The sequence below is a fragment of the Chelonoidis abingdonii genome, chromosome 17, assembly GCF_003597395.2.
Source record: "Chelonoidis abingdonii isolate Lonesome George chromosome 17, CheloAbing_2.0, whole genome shotgun sequence".
Classification (NCBI taxonomy): Eukaryota; Metazoa; Chordata; order Testudines; family Testudinidae; genus Chelonoidis; species Chelonoidis abingdonii.
Window position 1 is genome coordinate 15,209,355 of NC_133785.1, and position 22,269 is coordinate 15,231,623.

At 41.0% G+C, this 22,269-nt stretch overlaps 1 protein-coding gene across 5 annotated transcripts in view; it reads right to left on the reverse strand.

Annotated features, from left to right (window-relative positions):
* Window positions 1-22,269, reverse strand: part of ERC2 (ELKS/RAB6-interacting/CAST family member 2) — a 903,595-nt gene that overhangs the window by 853,033 nt on the left and 28,293 nt on the right. The window lies entirely within an intron of this gene.

A 22,269-nucleotide genomic window follows, 5' to 3' on the forward strand; every position in this document is an offset into this window, starting at 1 on the left:
ATTTGTCTCCCCATACAGCGATCAGATCCAGTATCTCCTGTATGGTCCATGGTGGAGCTCTTTTTGGAGTTGGGACTGCATCGCCACCCGTGCTGATCACAACTCCACGCTGGGCAAATAGGAAATGAAATTCAAAAGTTCGCGGGGCTTTTCCTGTCTACCTGGCCCATGCATTCGAGTTCAGATTGCCGTCCAGAGCAGTCACAATGGTGCACTGTGGGACACCGCCCAGAGGCCAATATTGTCGATTTGCAGCCACGCTAACCCTAATCCGACTTGGCAATACCAATTTCAGCGCTACTCCTCTCGTCAGGGAGGAGTACAGAAACCGGTTTAAAGAGCTCTTTATATCGATATAAAGGGCCTCGTTGTGCAGACAGGTGCAGGATTAAATCGGTTTAACGCTGCTAAATTCAGTTTAAACGCGTAGTGTAGACCAGGCCTTAGACCCAGAAGAGAAATAATTCACTGCTTGTTTTAGTCGGTCTTTTCATCATAATTTCAAAAAAAATTCACCTTTTTCTAAGGGAAAAAGTTGATCTGCAACATACTGTTAGAAGTCCAAACTAAATAATTATTCCTGTTAGCACTCAAAATAGTGTTAGTAGAAACTCATAACATAGTTATTTTAGTTACGTTTCTATTGTTGATCTTCTTTCTTTTTTTACAGCTCTAAATAATATTACTCCAGCTTTTCCTGAATGTATACCAACATTATAGCTTACTGCATTGCACTTCTTTTTAAAAAAACATAAAAACTAATCAACCATGCTTTCAATATCTTAGCAATTGGTGTACAGTGGAGTTGCATCTTACACGGGAGTTAGGTTCTAAAGTCAGGCGAAAATCGCATATAGTCAAAATTACCCTTGAAAAATCCCTTAAATCGCCCATAAAGTATGGTATACTGTAAAGGGGTGTGTGTGTGTGTGTGTGTGTGTGTGTGTGTGTGTGTGTGTGTTATATATATATACACACACAACCCTGTACAGTAATATGTATCATGTGTACAGTATACAATAAAGAGTACATATGCAAATATAATTTTACAGTACTGTATTTTTAATTACAGGGGTAATTTCAGAGGATAATTACAGGAGGTCGTCAGGGCTTGATGTCGATCCAGGAGACGGAGGTGACAGAGAGAGAGTCGTAGACAAAGTGGTTGGCTCTGGTTCAGCTAGAGAAGTTGATTGAGTAGGCTCATCTGCTGCTGGTTGTTTTTCCTTGAAAAACATGGCGATCGGCAACTGTCGCTGTTGTCTCTTGAGCTGCTCAAACATTTCTTGATACAGTTGCAGATTGTCCGTAATAGAACGTGCAATTTTGAGGCTTCGTTCCATAGAGGGATCGTATTCAGAAATTAAAATCATTCAAGTGTTTTGCTGCTTGGAACATTCAGCAAATGTATGATGATTCCAACTTGCCGGCTCTTCCTGTTCGTTGTCATCATCTTAGGGTACGTCTACACTGCACGATTATTTCGAATTAGCTTAAACCGATATTACAAAACAGATCTAATAAAATCGGTTTAGCGCGTCCACAGTGGGATCCCGAAATCGATTGTTTGCGTCCATGGTCCAAAGCTACCATCGATTTCAGGAGCGGTGCACTGTGGGTAGCTGTTCCTCAGCTATCCCATAGTTCCCACTTCCGTGTTGAGAGCACAGTGCCTGATGGGGCAGAAAACACTGCCCCGGGTGGTGCTGGGTACAGCCTCACCCCTCCCTTTGTGAAGGCAGCAGACAACCCTTTGGCGCCTTTTTCGCGGAGTGCATTGAGCAAACGCCATAGCACAGCAATCTTTTCCTTTTTTTTTTTCACGTGGTGGTGGGGGGAAATAAACTGAGGAGCTGTTCCCTGAACCACGCCAGACACTGTGTTTGAACCTACAGACATTGGGAGCTCAGCCAAGAATGCAAATAATTTTCAGAGACTGCTGTGGACTGTGGGATAGCTGGAGTCCTCAGTACCCCCTCCCTCCCTTCATGAGCGTCCATTTGAGTCTCTGGCTTCCCGTTACGCTTGTCACACAGCGCTGTGTATCCTGGAGTTTTTTATTCAAACGCTTTGGCATTTCGTGTTCTGTAACGGAGCTGGATACAACAGATTTGTCTCCCCATACAGCGATCAGACCTAGTATCTCCCGTACGGTCTATGCTGGAGCTCTTTTTCGATTTCAAACTGCATCGCCAGCCGTGCTGATCAGAGCTCCACGCTGGGCAAGCAGGAAATGTAATTCAAAAGTTCGCGGGGCTTTTCCTGTTTACCTGCCCGCTGCATCCGAGTTCAGATTGCTGTCCAGAGCGGTCAGTGCTGCACTCTGGGATGCCGCCCGGAGGCCAATAACGTCGATTTCCGTCCACATGAACCCTAATCCGAGTTATCGCTATCGAATTTAGCGCTACTCCTCTCGTTTGGGAGGAGTTCCGAAATCGATTTAAGGAGCCGTTTAACTCGATATTAATGACGACATCGTGTGAACGGATACAGCGTTAAATCGGTATATCGGCCATTAAACCGATTTAAAGTCGCAGTGTAGACCTGGCCTTAGTCTTCTGCCTTTTAATCAGTTCCTCTAACTCTTCGTTAGTCAATGTTTCTCTATGGCTCTCAATTAATTCTTCAATTTCTTCCTCAAGGATGTCGACAAAGCCATCACCATTTCACTTTTTTGTCAATGGTCGGGAAACCGTTAAAATCATTCACAGACTCTTTCTATAGGTTTCACCAACATGCATTGACTGTTTCAGGCTTGATTGCATCCATTACCTGTTTAATATAAGTGATGCAATCGGCAACGTTGAAAGACTTCCAACACTCCATCACATTGAGTTTGGGATCAGCATCCATAGCTCTACATATCCGTCAGAACGTAAGCCTCGTGTATGTGGCCTTGAAACAGCGAATCACGCCTTGGTCGAGAGGTTGGAGGCTGGAGAGAAAGACGACTTCAACATCGTTATGCACAAACTAGAGTGGACAGGAGCATTGTCTATGATCAGCAACACTTTAAAGTCAAGTCCTTTCTCTTCGAGGTATCACTCAACCTCCAGAACGAAACACTTGTGGAACCAATCCAGAAATAATGCTGCCATCACCCAAGCCTTTTTACTTGATTGCCAGAACACAGGCAGGAGATTTTTGTTCCTGCCTTTTAGGGCACAGGGATTTGCAGCCTGGCTTTATTAAATGCCCAGCCACATTGCCACAAAACAACACAGTCACACGGTCTTTAGCTGCTTTGAAGCCAGGGGCTTGTCTTTCTGATTTTGAAATGTAAGTGCGGTTGGGCATTTTTTTCCAGAAGAGCCCAGTCTCGTCAGCATTAAACACTTGTTCTGGAAGATAACCCTTTTCTTCTATGATTTTCTTTAATTGTTCAAGGTAGACTTTTGCTGCCTCTTCATTGGCAGATGCAGCTTCACCAGCAGTCTGCACATTTTTGAGGTTGAAGCAGTTCCTAAAACTGTTAAGCCAACCTTGGCTGGCTTTGAATTCCTTCTCATCAGAAGGCTGTCCCTCTTCAGCAGGAGGTTTGAACAGCGTGTAGAGGCTAAGAGCCTTTTCTTGCAACGTGCAGTCATTGATAGGCACACGTTTACGATTCATGTCTTCCAGCCATAAGTTTAATGCCTTTTCAGTCTTCACTAAAGTCTTATCACGCACTTGGCTCGTCATCTTAGCAGTTACTGGAGTACTTGATGCCACTGCTTGATGAATTTCTCTCTCTCAAATCTTGATGGCACGGATGCTAGATTCACTGCAGCCACATTTACGCACCATGTTGGAGACCGACATACCGTCTCTCAATAAGTCCAACACAGGCAGTTTTCCCTCCAGCGTTGGAGCAGATCACTGTTTCTTTGGTTGAGCACCAGATGAAGTAGTCGGCTTGTGTTTAGGTGCCATGTTGTACAAAAAAAATACGTATCTGTAAATACTAGAATCACACTCAGCGCGGCGAGATGCTCACGCTATGAGAGGCAAGCGGGAACTGAGAGCGACTGAGGGAACAGCAGATTCACATCTCCCACCTCACGCTCATTCCAGGGCATATGCTCATTGGGTGGAATCACCCGCACTATTTACAGGTATCTTCTTGTTTTTCTTTTTTTTGCCGAGCGCATATAGTTGAATTCACCTAAGTTAAATGCACGTATGATGCAATTTGCCTATATAGCTAATAATTAATGTAATAGGCAGCAAGTGTAAAAATTCTTTCTGACTGAGCAGGAACCAGTTTGGCTCCAACCCAACTGTATGAGTGCTTCTGCATGAGTTGCAAAGAATGTAGTGCAAGAACTTTCTGACCTGTTAGTGGAATTTTGGAATGGAAACGAGGTACCTTTCCTTTAATACCCTGGTTTTTTGCCTGGCAAGAATTATTTTTAAATTGCTGAAAAAAACTCTGCATGTAATTCTCTCAAGCAGTGAACATTATTTCAAATGGTGATACAATTCAGTGTTCCAACACATATCATGCTCCTCTCCTAACTCCTTGGAGAGCCACATTAAATTATTGTGTTTGTGTATCTTGGGCCGTGTCTCCACTAGGAAAAATAGGTTTGTAGTCATGTTATTGTAGAGCCCAAATTTACTGTCTTAAGATATTTGAAATCTTCAAGAATTTTGAAATGAAAGAAAAAGATTCATAGTCATAGATTCCAAGGCCAAAAGGGACCATTGTGATCATCTAGTCTGACCTCCTGTATAACACAGGCCATAGAACTTCCCCAAAATAATCTTGATTTTAAAATGGTCAGTGATGGAGAATCCATCGTCACCTTGGTAAATTGTTACAATGGTTAATTATTCTCAGAGTTAAACATTTTATTTCCTGTCTGAATTTGCCGAACTTCAGCTTTCAGCCATATGACTGTTATACTTTTCTCTGCTAAATATTTGTTCCCCATGCAGATGCTTATGAGCTGTAATCAAGTTACCCCGACTCTTCTCTTTGTCAAGCTAACTAGATTGAGCTCCTTAAGTCTATGACTATACGATATGTTTTCAAATCTTTTAATCATTCTTGTAGCTCTTCTCTGAACCCTCTCCAATTTCTTCTTGAATTGTGGGCACCAGAACCAGACAACATGGCATTGATGCGATCGCTCCAGGAAAATATAGAGGTAAAAATCTTTCTACATCTACTCGAGATTGCCATTTATGCATCCCAGGGTCACATTAGATCTCTGGGGCACAGCATCACAGTGGGAGCTCATGTTCAGCCAATTATCTACCATGATCTCACAAAGGTCATGAAACAAAGAATGTAGGCCATACTTACAGCATAGAGTCCCCCATCCTGTAAGTATGGCCTACACACTTTGTTCCTAGATGTATACGTTTACTCTTAGCAGTTTTAAAATGCACAGTGTTCATCTGCTTCAGTTTATAAAACTATGCAGATCACTCTGAATCAGTAACCTGTCCTCTTCATCATTTACCCTCACCTAATTTGTGTGTCATCTGCAAACTTTATCAGTGTTTATTTTATGTTGTTTTCTTCCAGATCATCTATAAAAATGAGTAGGGCCAAGAACTGATCCCTGCAGGACCCCACTGGAATTATACTCAAGTGATGATGGCTCTCCATTTACAATCAATCACATTTTGAGACCTACCAATTAGCTAGTCTTTAATGCACTTAATGTGTCCCATGTTAATTTTATATCATTCTATTTTTTTTAAAGTGTCCTGTGGTACCAAGTCCAAGACCTATCAGAAATCTAAGCATATTTATGTCAACACTATCATCTTTCTCTACCAAACTTGTAATCTTGTCAAAAAATATTTTTTAAAAAAAAAACACCCAATATAATGGCGCTATTGACCTACAGAATAAAATCCAGTGATGAATTATTTTGTTTATTGGTCTTGCAAGAATGTTAGTATACACTTTCAACCAATTTTATCAGGCACTGAATTTTGATTGTGATGTGCATATTTGACTATAGACTTTTTCAGATGGTCTGAACGTTGTACTCTGAAATCAAGTATCTATGGCTACTAGAAAAGGCCAGATTTAAAAACAAAACAAAACAAACAAACCACACTTTTATCCAGTTCTCTTTCCCAGACACACAATTCCATGTCACACTCACACCTATGATACGCTTATGGAAACTTTTAATGACTACATATGCTTAGAACAATCGATGCGGGCACTAGTTTGAAAACTCGCCTTATCCTAACTACTGCAGAGCAAAGAGATCTACCCATCATAGATATGCTTTGAAAGTGCATCTTCAAGGAGCATCCTATTCTGTTATACAGTAGAGGATCTGGGAGTAAGTATTAGGGGAAAAGACCCAGGGGGGCATAAGAGGGCAGAGATACTGGAAAGAAGGCAGGGGAAGGGACATAGGCCCAGTTTCTGTTCTTAATTATACTGCTGTAAATAAGGAACTCCACAGAGACCAGAATTTGGCCCAGAGATCTGGGAGACAAGGCCTAGTAGGGGGACAAAGTGACCCTCAGGAGAACAAGGATAAGAGTGAGATAGACAGGAACAGAGCCCTTGCATGCAACAGAGCCACAGGAGTCAGAGGATACTGTGATGCTGTATGAAATTTGGGGGGCATTTTAGGATATTATGAATACCAATATTATAAAATTGCAATGAGTTATGCCAGATATGCCGTGTAAGGTTGTTATAATTTACAAGGTATGACAATCTTGTTTGTGCGTTTGTACCACTTTTGTATTGTAAGTTACATGTATGGTATGTCTGTAGTTCCAAACTTGTGCTGTGCATCTAGATGACACCCCCAGACAGATTGGCACTAGCCTGCTTGACTGCCCATCAAGGGACATCAGCTATACAACTGACCCATTGACAGAAGGCAAGAGACACACCTTATGACTCAGCAAGGCAGGCAGAGGCACGCCTATGGACACAACTCTAAGGCTTCCAGGCCATGTGCTGGGCAGCTTGTGTTTTGGAACAAAGGAAGAACAAGCCATATGGCAAGACAATAAAAGGCGGCTGCATCTTCTCCATTTTGTCTTCAGTCTTGCTTTTGGTTTTCAGCCCTGCTTCTTACCTCTGGAATAACTTTTCTACAAACTAAGCTCTGAACAAAGGACAGAATGATCCATCCAAGCTGTGGATGTGTTATAAGAGGGACTTTCGAGCCAGCAAACTCACCAACATTGCTAGGAACCTGAAGGACTTTGAAATCTTTATATGTATGTGACTGTTTTACCATTTAACATCTCTCTTCTTGTTCGTTCTTCTTTCTTTATAATAAACCTTTTAGTTTTAGATACTAAAGGATTGACTGGCAGTGTGGTATTTGGGGTAAGATCTAAAATTATATTGATCTGGTAACGTGACTGACCCTTTGGGGTCAGAAGAACATTTTGTATTTGTGACCAGAATTTTTCAATAAATTCTCACTTACTGGACCTAGGTGCTGACTGGGAGCCAGAGAACTGGAATGCAATAAAGGGGCTGCGTGATTTCTCTCTTGATAACCAGTGTGGGGATCAGAAGCACAGTTTGTGACAGGTTGGGGAGATTAACTTCAGTGTTACCCACCAGTCTTGGGAGTATCTGCTCTCCCTTTTGCATTTCCTTGGCATTTCCAGTAAGGGCTTTCCTAGGCACACTGGGTCACAGATACTACCTCCCATCATGGGTCATAATAGACATGCTTCCAAGAGAGCTTATAAAAACCATGTTGCTGCAACCTGCAGGAGTTGGAAGATGAAATAAATGTGACTCAAATACTATCCATTTCCAAAAAAAAAAATTTTTAAATTGACAAATGAAAAGAAAACACAAAGTGGCCCAACCTTACAATAAGTTAAGAGAGTAATTCTAGCTGAATGACCAACAGGTAAAGCCCATACATCTTCAGGTATAAAATCTTAATGGGACTATAGATATGAAGTTGATGCACATGATGGAATTCTATACAAACATCATGGAATAACACTACACAGCAGGAGGTCACAAATGCTAACCATAATTTACAGTGCCCATCCAAGTATTGAGAAATGCAACAACAGCACTTGAGATAATCTATTTTGGGTGAAGCATGAGTGCAGTTATTGAAGATAAAATTGTCGAGAGTGAAACCAGAAATAAATACAGGGACAGAATTCAAAAGAACCACTGAAACCACATATGATTTAAGGGCAATCTTGGTCCAAAGTTGGCATAGCTTTATTTGATTTAAATATTTCTCTTAATAGTGCACTACTAAAATATTTTTGAAATTGAGATGTTGAACAATCCATCAAGTAGCAACATAACGACACATTGTAAATCAGTTTGTCCTGGGATTCACACTGAAATAGTAACAAATAATTGCCTACAATTCACTAGTGGCTCATTTCAGGAATTTTGATACATCAGATCAAGCAGACTACATCAAGCACTTACCATCTACAGTCAAACACGTTAGCAGAAAAATCATTACAAACAGTGAACGAGGAAAACAAAGGGAATATCAAGGAAGAGACCAAATTTGGGTCAGAGCTCCTGAGAGGGAACATGGAGAATAAGATGGAGCAGGAAATAGAAGTGGAGTAGGGAAACTAGAATATCTGAAGGGGAGACAAGAAGGAATGGGTGTGTTAATGGGGAGGAGAGAGGGTTGGAGGAACAGAACATCTAGAAGAGAGAGAGAGACCATGCATGCTAAAAGTGAAATGTGAGACAAGGAAACATGTAGAGAAATGGACTGCTCAAAAGAGGAGACACAAGTTGAGGAATATACAGAGATCTTGGAGGGAAATAAGAACTACTGCATTGTATAATGGTATGATCTTCATGCCATGTGTCCTTTCTCATGGAAACCAGAGGAAATGTACACACTTATAAACAGTCATAAGTGTAAATTACTGGTTGCAAGTGTCAGTCAAGGTGTTGCTGTGTAGCCTTGAAGGGAGGACAGAGGGACTTCCATAAATCCTAGTGCGTCCATGGATGTGCAAGGTTATCTGCAACTCCATGTTTCCTCCCCTCCTTACAGCCTTTGGACCAAAATGACCCCTCTAGATGCGTCTTACAAAATATACTGCTAAGGAAGTTTTTGAATGGCAGATTTCAAGATACTCTCTTCAGCTGATTCTGTAATTTTTTCCAAGGCCATTGTAACAAGTACATGAAAAGGAGAGGATATTTGCATAGCTACAGCTGATGCATCAAAATGTCTTCAGGGAGGTTTTATTTTCCCATTATTTGAATCTTTTGAGGAAAATTTCTCCTTCTGATGAGGTAGTAGCATGCTTGCCTAGGAATGACACCCCTTTGTCTATGTAGGTGACACCCTGTATAGGCGAAAGATCCTTTTAAGCGTTTGTAAAATGTAATGGTCTGCCTGTTTAACCTGCAACCTTTATTGCTGAAGTGCTCCTATACCCATTCCAGCTTCACAAAAGGGAATAACAGACTACTTTCTGGAATTAGCTTTGGAAATATACCCATTTAAGCTTTATGGGACTAGCTCTGCCTACTCACTTTGCAGTTCTAAAGTCTTAATAAATTCAAAGTGTTCAGGTGGAAAAAGTCTACAGTGAGTATTCTTGAGTAATTGTTCAGATTCTCATTCTGATAGCTTTCCCTCTTCAGGGGATAAGCTGCCTGACCGAGATGAAGACTGCCTGCCTTTGCTTTCTTAGATAAATTTTTGTACTCCAACTGTGATTTCTTTATCTCTCCTGCTCTTATTGGCTCAGGAGAACTTGAGGGCAAAACATGCTTCTCTAAAGTAAAGAAAGTATCACTTTGCCTACTTTTAGTAATAAAGTAATACATTCCACCTATATTGAAATCCTCTAGAGCCTTGCACAGACTAACGCTTACGATGGATACCTTTGGTATCACAAATGGGAGAACTACCTTCTAAAACAGAACAAACAAAATACAGGCTGAAAATTATCATTGCAGAATGCCAGGTACTAGTCTCTCTCTCTGAACTGAGCCAGGAATCTCTGGTAAAACCTATCTTGGCACACACCAATATGTCATACACTCAGAAATAAAACACATTATTATAAGTGATGTGTACTCTTCACTCTAAATTCTGCAGCAAGAACCTTTCATTTCTGAAACAAAGCAACGCTATTTCAGTGAGACAATGCCATTTCTGAAGCAAGATCTGTAACAGTTTCAGGGTAACTGCATCTGTATTCCCCCATCGTGGTCCCTCAAAAGCACCCACTGAACGTTTCTGGGTCCTAGCCATCACCTCTCTTGGGCAGAGACCCATCTCTCTCCATCCTGACCAAGAGTTGCAAGGCTGTACAGCTCCCTGCCTTACACTGTGGTATCGCCAGAAAACCAATCTGCCAAAGACCTGTTCCTGTGCTTTGCTTTCTCTCTCAGAGCTACAGAGTTTGTCAGCAATAAGTTACCACACCGCTCTTTCCTTTATTCTTAAGGTAAAAGCATGACAGTGAAAACATGTAGAAAACAAAAAACAGGTTGAAAAAACACACTAGCCGTATCAGAATTCACACACCTTTCTTATGAGGCCCTAGCAGGCCAAAGACTTTCCAATCCTTCTCCAAGGGTTGGGGCCCCATTGGACAGGAGGTCCTGTCCATGTGCTGGATCAGAAAGAAGGCCCTGTGTGAGTCCAATATGATTTTTATTCCAAAAAAGTTCTTTCTTTGTCTCTTACTCTCTGTAAAACCTATTTTGAACCAGTATATGCAAACCACTCCCAGGGGTAGTACCCCCTAGAGTTCTTAGTCTCAATGACTGCCTTAATTATCCCCCGCCATTTTCAGTTCCTGTAGAAGCTATGGTGACCCTCCTCCATGGAGCAGAACACAACCATACATAAACCATTCATAGATTTAATACAGTGTGGTCCCCAAAGATAGAAACAGCTAGATTCAGAAACAGGTTATTTATTGGATTAAACATGAAAACCAATACAGTTAGTACAATATTCTTCATATTTTTATTTTTTTTTTTACTAAATTCAATACAGAACTCTATTTTGGAATGTTTTGACTTTTTAAACAGACAAATTCTCAATCTTCCACAGAATTTTGTGCTGACAACAGTTAAGTGCATTGTAGGAGTTGTGCGCAGGAACCTAGAACTCTCGGCAGCTGGTGAAAGGGTAATTTGAGTTTTTTGGCATCCATCCAGCAAAGAATGGGAAGTAGTTTAGGTCTCTGGTGCTTGAAGAGCATGGAGATTTTTGGCTTTGGGAAGCCTTGAAAAAATGTGGAGGAAATGTACGAACTCTTAGTTTCCTACTCCAGTAACTCGTCCCAAAGCAGTGAAGTGTGTTTGTAAACCTAAGCATGTGAATAGCACAACTGATTTCAACAGAACTATTCACGTTTAAATTTACATCAGTGATTAGACACTTTGCTAGATCAGAGCCTCACAGCAACCACTATTCTTCCTCCTGCTGCCCTCACATGCACCCAGTATCTCACCACTGCATCTAGCAGCAATAGATAAAAACATTAGCTAGATGTTTCTCCAGTGAAATTGTTAATAATCTTGACACTAAATTGTAATGATTAGATTTTGACATGAACATCACACTAAGCTGAATGGGGACTTTTCACCCCTCTGGAAGTCATGGTTTCAAGCTGTCATCTACAGATTCAAGGAGACAACTCTGTGTCCATTTACACTTAGCTCATACGACGAAGCTTTGGGTTTTTCACAACTATAAAAGCCATTGAAAATGCACTTTTTGAATGGAAACTTGGATTCTGCAGTAAGAGGTGGATTCTGTAGCCAATTACACTGTTACAGAATCATGGAAAACATGGGTCTCTGGAAGAACCGGATGATGACTTAGAATTTACTGTGCCTCTATAGCTGAATCTCACTGTGTTATGCTTCACCTTCAGTTTACGCTGACCTTTGTTTTTCCTCTATAGAAATGTGAGGTGGAGACCCCCCATTCTCACTCCATTATAAAGGGGCCTGGAATAGAGATCACATTACAAGACCTTGCTGCTCTCTGACCCTTTAATTAAAAAATATTTACATTTATTTGCCTCACGATTTTGCTGTTGGCAAAGAAGCATTTGTTCCCTTCATTTCAAGGTTGGAAGAGCCTTGATTTTACATGTATTTTTCAGTGTTGTCTATCACCTCAAAATGCTGGAAGTCAGGGAAATAACTGCATTGTGGGAGATGCCTTGGGAAACTTGAAAAGTAAATAAACTTCCAGCCCCATGAGCCAAATATTCTAGTACTAAAAATCAAACATTTATTGCCTGTAGCATCAGGAAATAAGTTATTACTACATAACATATCAAGAACGCTTCTGAACGTTACCACAGCTGACCCAACAGACACAGACCTAATAAGTTAAAGTGTCAGGTCAGAGCTCATGACAAACAGCTCTCCTGAGGGCCCTCTGGCACCTAGGCAGTTCATAATCCTATAGCCAGGAATACTGGATGTTTTGTATAGAGAAAGTGACTGACAAAGGGCCTGATTCTGAGAGGCGCTAAGGACCCATAACTACTTGCGTTGCGGGCACTTCACATCTCTCACGATTAGCCACCATCTTAAAGTTCTCTTTTTCTGATACAGCATTACAAACATCTGAATGTGTCTTTGAATACAATCTGAAATATTTCCTATGAATTCAGAAATAAAGCAAGAAAGAAGGAAAGTCAGAAGGTGGTAGGCAAGTTTATCCATGTATTATTATATTATATATATAAAATGTTCTGCAGGATACCTAAAAGGGTTTTGCATATCAGAGATAGCCTAGAGGGAGGAATTCTCTGCTGTAGACTAATTGAGGATGACACTGTCAAATATCTGACAGAGAAATTAGGGGCAATACTGAGAAAATTAAGATGAAAGGACCTAAGTGAGGGGCAGTGTCTGAACAAGCAAAGACTAAACAAAGTAACAGGAAAGAAATGAATCCCATCTCTTACTGTCCCCGATTTGCCACCCCACCCACCACCTCAGATGATGAAAATATAGTCACTCTCTGAAAATTAGTCCTTCAAACTAACCCAAGGGCCTCTGGGTTAAAGGTGAGAAGAAAAATATTTTACAGAGACTAACAGATAAAGAGAAAATGGAAGATTTCCTCAAGGATTGATCATGATCACAGAGGATTCCCCAAGGGGAAAGAACAAAAAAGAAAATAAAAATTTACCCGGGACATAAATTATGTTTGATGTAGGGGCAGCTCTAGGCATTTTGCCACCCCAAGCTCGGCAGGCAGGCTGCCTTCAGCGGCTTGCCTGCGGAGGGTCTGCTGGTCCCGTGGCTTCAGCGGACCTTCCCGGGACCAACGGACCCTCCGCAGGCATGCCTGCGGGAGGTCTGCCAAAGCCGTGGGACCAGCGGACACTTCGCAGGCAAGCTGCCAAAGGCAGCCTGCCTGCCGTCCTTGCAGCGACTGGCAGAGCGCCCCCAGTGGCTTGCCGCGGCTTGCCTGGAGCCGTCCCTGGTTTGATGTACTATCTACAATACTTGTGAAGAACTGTACTAATTCATGAAGAACAATTTTTACTTAATCTTCTCACCTGACTTGACTTACTCATTCAAAAACTCTTTTTTTAAAAAAAAACAAAGGATTTCAGTTAGACGGATAACTAGTTATTTGTGCGCTGCATCCAATGTTTTTCATTCCAGTAGAACCCACACAAAGTTCCCAATTTTCTCCTCACAATGTTCCTCTTACATCACTCTGGCAGTGTAGAACCGCTCCCTGTGGAACACTGCTGCCCTCCAACCTCTTGCTCAGAGGATGGACAAGGGATGGGAGAAGGCATATCCACAGCACATGGTACTGGGTCTGCTCAGGGCCACAGGAGTGGCCCATAAGTAGCTGTAGGAAGCTGCAGAAGAGGCTCCTTCAAATTGTACTGGGAGCCCAGAATCCAGGAAGTACAAAGATGGTAAAGCCAGCTGTTCCATCCATCTGTCCCCCACACTGCCTGGTGGGACTGCACCTCCTGAGCTGTGCATGATTGCATCTGGGAGGCTCAGCTCAGAATTGGGGCCTCTTTATACAAAAATTATTTCACCCCCCACAGAAACATATGAGACAGCAACTACCGAACAGCACATAGCACTAATTCAAAACAAATTTATTTGGAACTTGTCTAGAAACTGTTATCTAGCATTATAGTGCACTCAGAGGAAAGAAAGCCACCTGTTGAATCACCAACACTTCTTGTATCACTCTCAGATCTACTGTCCAAATATTAACCAAGCATGCCTGTGTTTAATCTGAAAGCTGATGAGCTCACAGCCCTTTGTCATACGGCAGCAGGTAAAGTTCTACTGGTCTGTTCAGCTATATAGCATCCATCTTTCCTCAGAAGTTGACTTGTCTTGGTTTTAGTTCTTTCTGATGTATAAAAAAGGCTTGAAACATTCTGTGGAAAAAAACTGACCTTTTTTTACATCAGAAATTCAGCTCCTGCCTAGACTAGAAGACTATGGTTATTGTAGAATACAATGACATCACCAAAAGAGTTGTTCAACTGAGAAAGCAATATTTTTTGTCAGCTTTATTAAAACTCTTTTAAAAGTTGTTTTTGCTAACACCTATTTAACTTCAATGTTTAATTAGCACTTTGAAGAAAAGTTTTAAATTCAAACACCAGTTCCGCTTCAACTACAGGTTCGTCTACACTACAGCAACACAGCTACTTCACCACAACTGTAGCACATATGCTTCCCACATCAACAGGTTTCCCCCGCCCCCACACTGATATAGGCAATCCACCTTTCCAAAGGTGATAGCTAGGTCAATGGAAGAATTCTTCCATCCACCTTGTTGCATGCATAGTGGGGATTAGGTCAACCTACCTATGTCATGCAGGGTGTGATTTTAAAAATAAAAAATTAAAACAGCCCTGAGCAACGTAGGTAGGTAGATCTAATTAATTGGTGTAGACCAGGCTTAAGATGTGAGAACATATTATATACAGCCTCTAAAAACCCAACCACATCCCAGAGCAAAACCAAGATCAGCACGGACATTCCTGATACACCTCTACCCCAATATAACAAGACCCGATATAACACGAATTCGGATATAACGCAGTAAAGCAGTGCTCCAAGGGGGTGGGACTGCGCACTCCAGCAGATCAAAGCAAGCTCGATATAACATGGTTTCACCTAACGCAGTAAGATTTTTTGGCTCCCGAGGACAGCGTTATATTAAGATAGAGGTGTATTTTAAAGTAATGCATTAACAGAAAAACTCACATCTTTCATACCTCCTTTACAGCTCATAAAAATGCAAGAAAGCACCTTGCCTTTATCAGGTCATTTTTGACATACCTGGTTGTTGCACAGCTGGAAGAGATTATCTAGTTTCTGATAAATAATAATACAGATGTGAATATTGTGTAATATTTATATCATAATAGCTCCCAGCCCCTCCCCCTGCCCACTAAAGATCAATTAAGAACAAAGATATTTGAAGACCTTTTCCACCCAGCACACCCCCATTTGACAGAGCCTCCATGTCTGTGGTCCTATTTATGACAAAATACTGATGGCCAGTCTTTCATTCCACATATGTTTTTAGATTATATCATTTTTGTTCTTAAATTAATATTTAATGCACTCCACATACTTACTCAGGTTACAAGCACTTTAGGTTATAGTTATAATCACAATAAAACTCCTTCTAAGAAGGTTTAATATAAATTACTTACGAATACCTAAATACATATGTATAAAAAGACAACTATGAAATGAGATACCAGACTGACAGTCAAAAGGTTTCAACTATATCTGGTACAACCACATTGTCATTGAATAGTCTGACAGTTTTATTAATAGGCATGTATTTTTTCATCATTTTTCCACATCTTAAACAGTTAAAGCAGAAGATAAACTGGAAATGTGTCTAATGTATCTAAAATGTCATCAATTTCAATGAAAGTGAAGAATTTACTGAAAATACCATCCAAAATAAAGTTAAAACCAGCAAGTAAGCTGTTAACAGAGAAGAGATTTTTAAAAGAAAAGTTGAAGAAAATAGAACAGCAGAATACTGAGAAACAGAAAATAGGGAGTATGAGCATGCTGAACTACAAGCTCAAAGTGAGACCTTAAAATAGACTTTAATAATGTCTCAAATACTGAGTTATGAAGCAGAGGTGAAAACAATGTAAATGGTTTACTTTATCCTGGTGAAAGAAATTTTCAATAAAAATATTTCAGGTAACATGTTTTCTTGGGATTTTGTAACTCATTTGTAAAAGTGATAACATACCTCATGAAGACCAGTAAAACAAGCATAGAGTACTTGCACTTCTCAGGTTATTCGGATCATCATTGTGCATGTAGTCTTCTACTTTATGATAAGTATGTACAACAACTTCACAAATGTTGATATTGTTTATGTATACGTGTGAATGCATAAAGAGAGAGAGAGCGCGCTATATTGATATACAATACTGTATAGCAGATAAAAATCAAATTAGGGCCCAGTCCTACAATGAGCTCCAATTAGGCCCATGCAGAGCCACTTCACCTGCATGAAGCTCATTGCAGCAGTGGGGGCCTTAGAAAGTAGACATTATACAGGGATTAGATCATACAGCCAAACAAAATGATAAACATAAAAAAGTATAGCTTGGGTGATGTGTAATGTCATCAAAACTGCAAGATGAATAAAGCCTGTAATTCTGTAAATAGATGTGAATTAATTAATATTAGGAAGCAAAACTACCTTCCTGCATGTTTGTTAATTTATTTTTATTGACTGTTCTGGACACTTGTCTTGAAATCATATGTTAACATTTGAGGAGCCAGTCGCAATTCAAGTTATTTTACTACTTTGTATACGCTGATCCTATTGTTTAAATCTTCTTTCTTTTAATCAACTTTATCCTTGTAATTGCAGTATCCGCAATTCATTAGTATTTCTGTAGGTGTGCACAACCTATTTTAAGAAACATTTTTACATGCGAACCTATCAAACTTTCAGAGGATTTGCTATTATCCTTCTTATCATTTATCTTTTTCTCATTAATCATAAGCAAACTCTTATCATACCAGAGAAGAAAATTCAACATAAAAGATCAGATAATTTATAATACATTTTCAAAGAGCAAATAATAACCACCTTCGCAGGAAGTTCACTTTATGAAAAATCAATGGACCAAATTAACCCTTGGTGTAACTCCAGTGAAATCAACAACAGAAATTAATTTGGCCCATGATGTCCAATAGTGGATTATTTGTTTTGATAATCAACTATTAAATAATGACATTTACACGCAGTTTTTTTCTTCAATTATGTTATAATTGTTGTTTACAGACAGAGTGTGATATATATAAACTATTGCAACATCACAAAAGTAGAATTATATATGGTGGTTTTTCATGTTGTTATCATCAGTTCAAATGGATGGTGCTAGTTTTCTCTCCTTTTTTGACAGGCAGCAGTGCAGGGAGCGAATAGCATTGAAGGATTTTTGGTGCACTCTCTGCTCTTAGCCTCCTGATTCCCACACAAAGCTTCTATAATATCCCTTCTGAATAATAAACTAAAATTAAGAAGATTAGTATTCTTACTAATCAGGAAAAAGTATACACAGAGTATCTGGTTAGGACATTACGGACTGGTGATTGTAAGATGTAGAAACACCATGTACAGATTAAAAATCTTAGACAACTTGCTGCCCCTTTATCACCAATGCACGTTCTGGGCAATCCCAGTCAGGGCTGGCTCCAGGCTTTTTTGCTGCTCCAAGCAAAAAAATTTTTGGCTGCCCTCCACACCCCAGCCCTGGGCTCTCACCCGCGCCACACACACACCCGCTACACCCCAGCACTGGGCTCCCCTCCACCAGTGCTGACTCCGCCCTTGCCTCCAGCCGGTTCAGCGCTGGCAGGGTCGGGATAAGCAGCGGGGCTCCTGGGCCGCACCTCAGCCCAGGGTCCCTCCAGCCAGGGTTCCAGCCTCCAGTACTGGCTGGAATCTAGGAGGGCAGAGCCAGGGGACTGCTCCAGCAGGGGGCTGAGGAGCTGGGGAAGGGTAACCACAGAGGAAGCGGAGCCCTGGAGAGCGAGATGTGGGCCCTGCACGGCAGCACCCCACCCTCTATGGCCCAGCTGCTGTTGCTTTTGGCCACCCTGACGCAGTCCCTGGCGGCTCGAGCCACTTCGCCCAGTCCCGTCTGCGGCACCTGCAGGCTGTTCCTTATGCCCTGCAAGGCGGCCCCAGCCCGAGTGTCCCCTGCTCAGAGCCTGCCCGGCCCAACCACAAGATGCGGGCGCTGCTCCCCCACGATGCAAACCGCAGTGGCCCCAGGGCGCCCCCCACGCATGATGCGCTGCTGCCACCAGGGCAAACTCTAAGCTTTTGCTGCCAGAAGGAAAAAAAAAAAAAAAAGGCCAGAATGCTGCCCCTGAAAATGTGCCGCCTCAAGCATGTGCTTGGTTTGCTGGTGCTTAGAGTCAGCCCTGATCCCAATGACCCCAATTAAAAACAAAACAAAAAGAAAAAACTTTACACAAGCACAGAAGAATAGGGAGACAAAACAATACTTCTACCCTGTGGACATGAAACCCAAAGAGCACAGCTGCAGAGAGAAGTATTTTTAAAAGGGAAGCAAGACTGATCAGGTTGCTGTCCTTAGAGACCTCCACTGCATAGGATTCTTGTCTCTCTCCCCCACCACCACCACCTCTCTCTCTAACAAAAGAGGGCCCTAATTTACAAAAGAGGGAATCACCCTTTCAGCTCGGTAAGCCTCAGAGATAATAGCAATGAACTGGCTGGGCTATGGAAAATCCTGGCATCCGCTTTTGGGGCCCAGAAAAAAGGGGAACAGCCTCTCAATGAATGTAAGTTCTTTGACTATGCTAATTGAAATTTTAAGGTCCTACTTTAAATATCCAAGCAACATCAAAGATATCCATTCTTGCAAAGATCCAGACCCAAAAAAAACAGAAAGGAAGATCTCCTGATAAAAATGGAAGGAACTCAAAACTAATTATTAATTTACTTACACTCTCACTTGAAGAAATAGCCTCTAGAGAATACCTTAATGTAATAATAGAGGCAGAGTTTGCAGTCACTTAAGAACCAGACTTAGACTACGCAGGGAATATCATCTCTGGACTGAAGGCACTAAAACGACACTGCACTAAGAAAACCCACCACAATACAGTGTGATTGTATAAGTTCTAACAGTAAAAATGCTGACTGAGCTTAAAGGTGTGAAATTGTATAGAACAAGAGACCAGACACTCAAACAACCAATAAACCTGTAAATAAATTCCAAACTATGAGGTAAACAACAATTTCTTTATTGTGGTCTGCCACAGGAATCCACTCACTCACCATGGTTGGTGCCTCTCTTCCAGGTTCCACACCTCCCCCTGCAGCCTCTCCCACTGGCCTCTCTCTCATTCTGCAGCCCCTCTCTCACTCCAGGAGCTGCAGCTTCCTCTTTGTAACTCAGTCCTCTGGCCAAGTCACTAAGTGGTTTCCCCTTCTGGGGCAGATTCTCACTGGACCCACTGTCCAGGCGATGCCATTTAGTCAGTGACTGGTAGGGGAACTCAGGCTCACCCATTACTCCAAGTTCCAGCCTGGGGACCCTTACAACAGACATCCAAAGTCTGTTGAGTCCCCAACCCTGCTGGCTTTTCCCCTGGGCTGCTTCCTACTTTACTTCCCACTGGCTTTCTTCTGCACTCTTCTCTCTTCTGGATATGTCCTTCCCTCAGAGCCAGGCACCCCGGGGTCCTGCTCTTTCCCTTAGTGCCATCCTTCCCTCTCTAATGCACAGTGGCTGCAGACTTCCTCACTGAAACCCTCTCTGGTCCCAGCTTCCAGGCTTTATGCTAGTCCAACCTCAGCTCAGCTTCATCTTCCAGTCAGGTCTTGTTTCTCAAGCCTAAATCCCTCATGTGTGGCCTAAGTCACTAATTGGCCGCTTTCTCAGCTTTCTTAACCCTTTTGGGGATGGTGAACACCCCTCACATGGTCCTATGAAACTGAAGGGAGAAGATTATAAATAGCACATGGAACACCTAGATTGTAAAAGCGTATCAGATACTATATCCGATAGCCCCAATCTCTCCAAATTTAAATTTTCACAAGCAAAATCATTATGGGAAGAGCTGCCATGTCAGAATGCAGAAAGGAACTCTTTGGCATGCAAAACAGAAGGAGATGGTCAGCAGCTGATAGTTGCAGCAGATCTGTAAACCAAGCCCATCCAAAGAGTTTTGTGCTGGATCTTGTTGTGACTAGTTCATCGCTAGACAATGCCACTACTGAATCCTAAGGTTGAATGCAAAAGGTAGGGGTGCAGGGTCCATTGCTTTTGATGAGGGCAAGAACTAAGGGTTATGCATAAATAAGCACTGCTGTGATTTAAAGAGCACTGAAAAAACTGAAGTGCCAGTTTACTAACCTGAGCTACACACTGTTTATGTGGAGTTCTCTTTTGGACTATGTTCAGTTTGCTTGAGTCCTGTGACTCCAGATGAGCTCCCCATCCTTTGAGAGGGAGACTGACATTCAGAGTTAGGATTAAACCAATCCAGCTCATTGAAAAGTACTACCTCCATTAAGTTTGTTTCCTGGAGAAGATTGGTAATGGAAAAAAAAGATACTTTTGCTTTTAGATATAGAAGAGATTAGGAGTGACTGAAAATCATTACCATATTAAGGCTGTTGGTTGTCTCAGTCCATATCATAATAAACATCACCAAGACTGGCACACTCAAGGACATTCTTAAACTAGACGAAGGACTGAATAGATACAGAGAGTGAAGCACTGATGAGAGTAGTGATACTTAGCATTTATACAGCACTTGGAATCTTCAAATTCTGTACAAACATATGTAAACTAATCTACCTTCACATAACAGAAGTGGTCCCCCTCCAGAGTAAAACTGAGGTACCTAGGTAGAACCTATAGTACATATACATTTATGAGACATTTATAAATTCATTTCAGTTTTAGCGATATTATGGGTTCTAGAATTTGAAGAATACAGAATATAACAGCAACTAGAATTAAATTTTCAGTGCATTCACTCTAAACAGAGGTCTTCAGCCTCCATGGCTGTCAGTTTGGTACTGAACAACACAAGAACTACATTCATGAACTACTGGCTTGCTGTCTAGACCAGAAAATTGAGAAATAATTTTATTGTGAGTCAAAAGAAACATTTGATGCAACCCAAAATAAAAAAAATTTGGACTTGAATTTTATTAAAAAAATATTAAGAAAAGTTAAAGTAAATTTTGAAACAGAGTCATTTAGAAAATGTCAAAGTAAGGAGTTTTTCTGTTTTGGGAATTTTGTTTGTTTTTTTTTCCTCCCAGAGTAAAACAATTCAGCAAATTCAACACAAATGTGTGACATGTTTCAGTTGACCCAAATCTGCATTTTGTAGTAATCTGGATTATAGGAGACAATGGGGCATCAAGTTCCCAAACACAACTCCCATGAGGCAATGTGCCAAAATGGGAGCATGCAGTTTAATGTTGAACTGACTAGAAATGAAGCATTTAGGGTCATTTCAACAAACGAGACCAAAACGTTTTGACTTTGGGAATGCTGAAATGTTTAATTTTGAACAAAAATGTTGAAACAATTGATCAAAACAGAAATGTGACACTTCTGAATTGAAAATCTTTTTGAATGTCTGTTCCATGAAAAATATCGAAACTTTTCATTCTGATTTAGAATGAAAAACAAAAATGCTGAAATGTCAGAATTTTCCACAGTATGAAAATTCTGATTTTTGCTCAATACTTGATTTTTCCTAACTGAAGGAAATCTTGAGATATATCTTGAAAGATCCCTTTTTAGCTCAGGACTCCAGAAAGTCTTGAGACATATCTTGAAAGATGAAGTCTGAAAAGCTGACATAGTGCTTTCACCCAGTCACACATGGTACACTACTTAAATATTTGTGGAGAGAGAAACAGTATATATTGAAACATCTAAATTCACTGGGAAGTTCAGACAGGCACACTGCTAGTAGTGCTTTTGCAGAAGGAAAGCAATACTGGTGATTAGAAACCTGTGAAAAAGAAGGCATCAAAAACCCTGATTGTTGCTGCTTGCCTGTCAATGGAGGAGCACAGATTGGAGATCTCTAAGCGGGAAGAACATATTATGTATTATATTTTTTCACAAGAGAATCAATACATGTTTTAAAAAGGGGCAGCTTTAAATATACAAGACCATCAGTGAAAGTGTGTGTAGGAAACTTGTGCAAAATAGGAACTTGCAATCTCACCTTTGCCATTGATCTATATAGCTTCTTGGAAACAGTACAGAATAGCTACTTTTCTGATG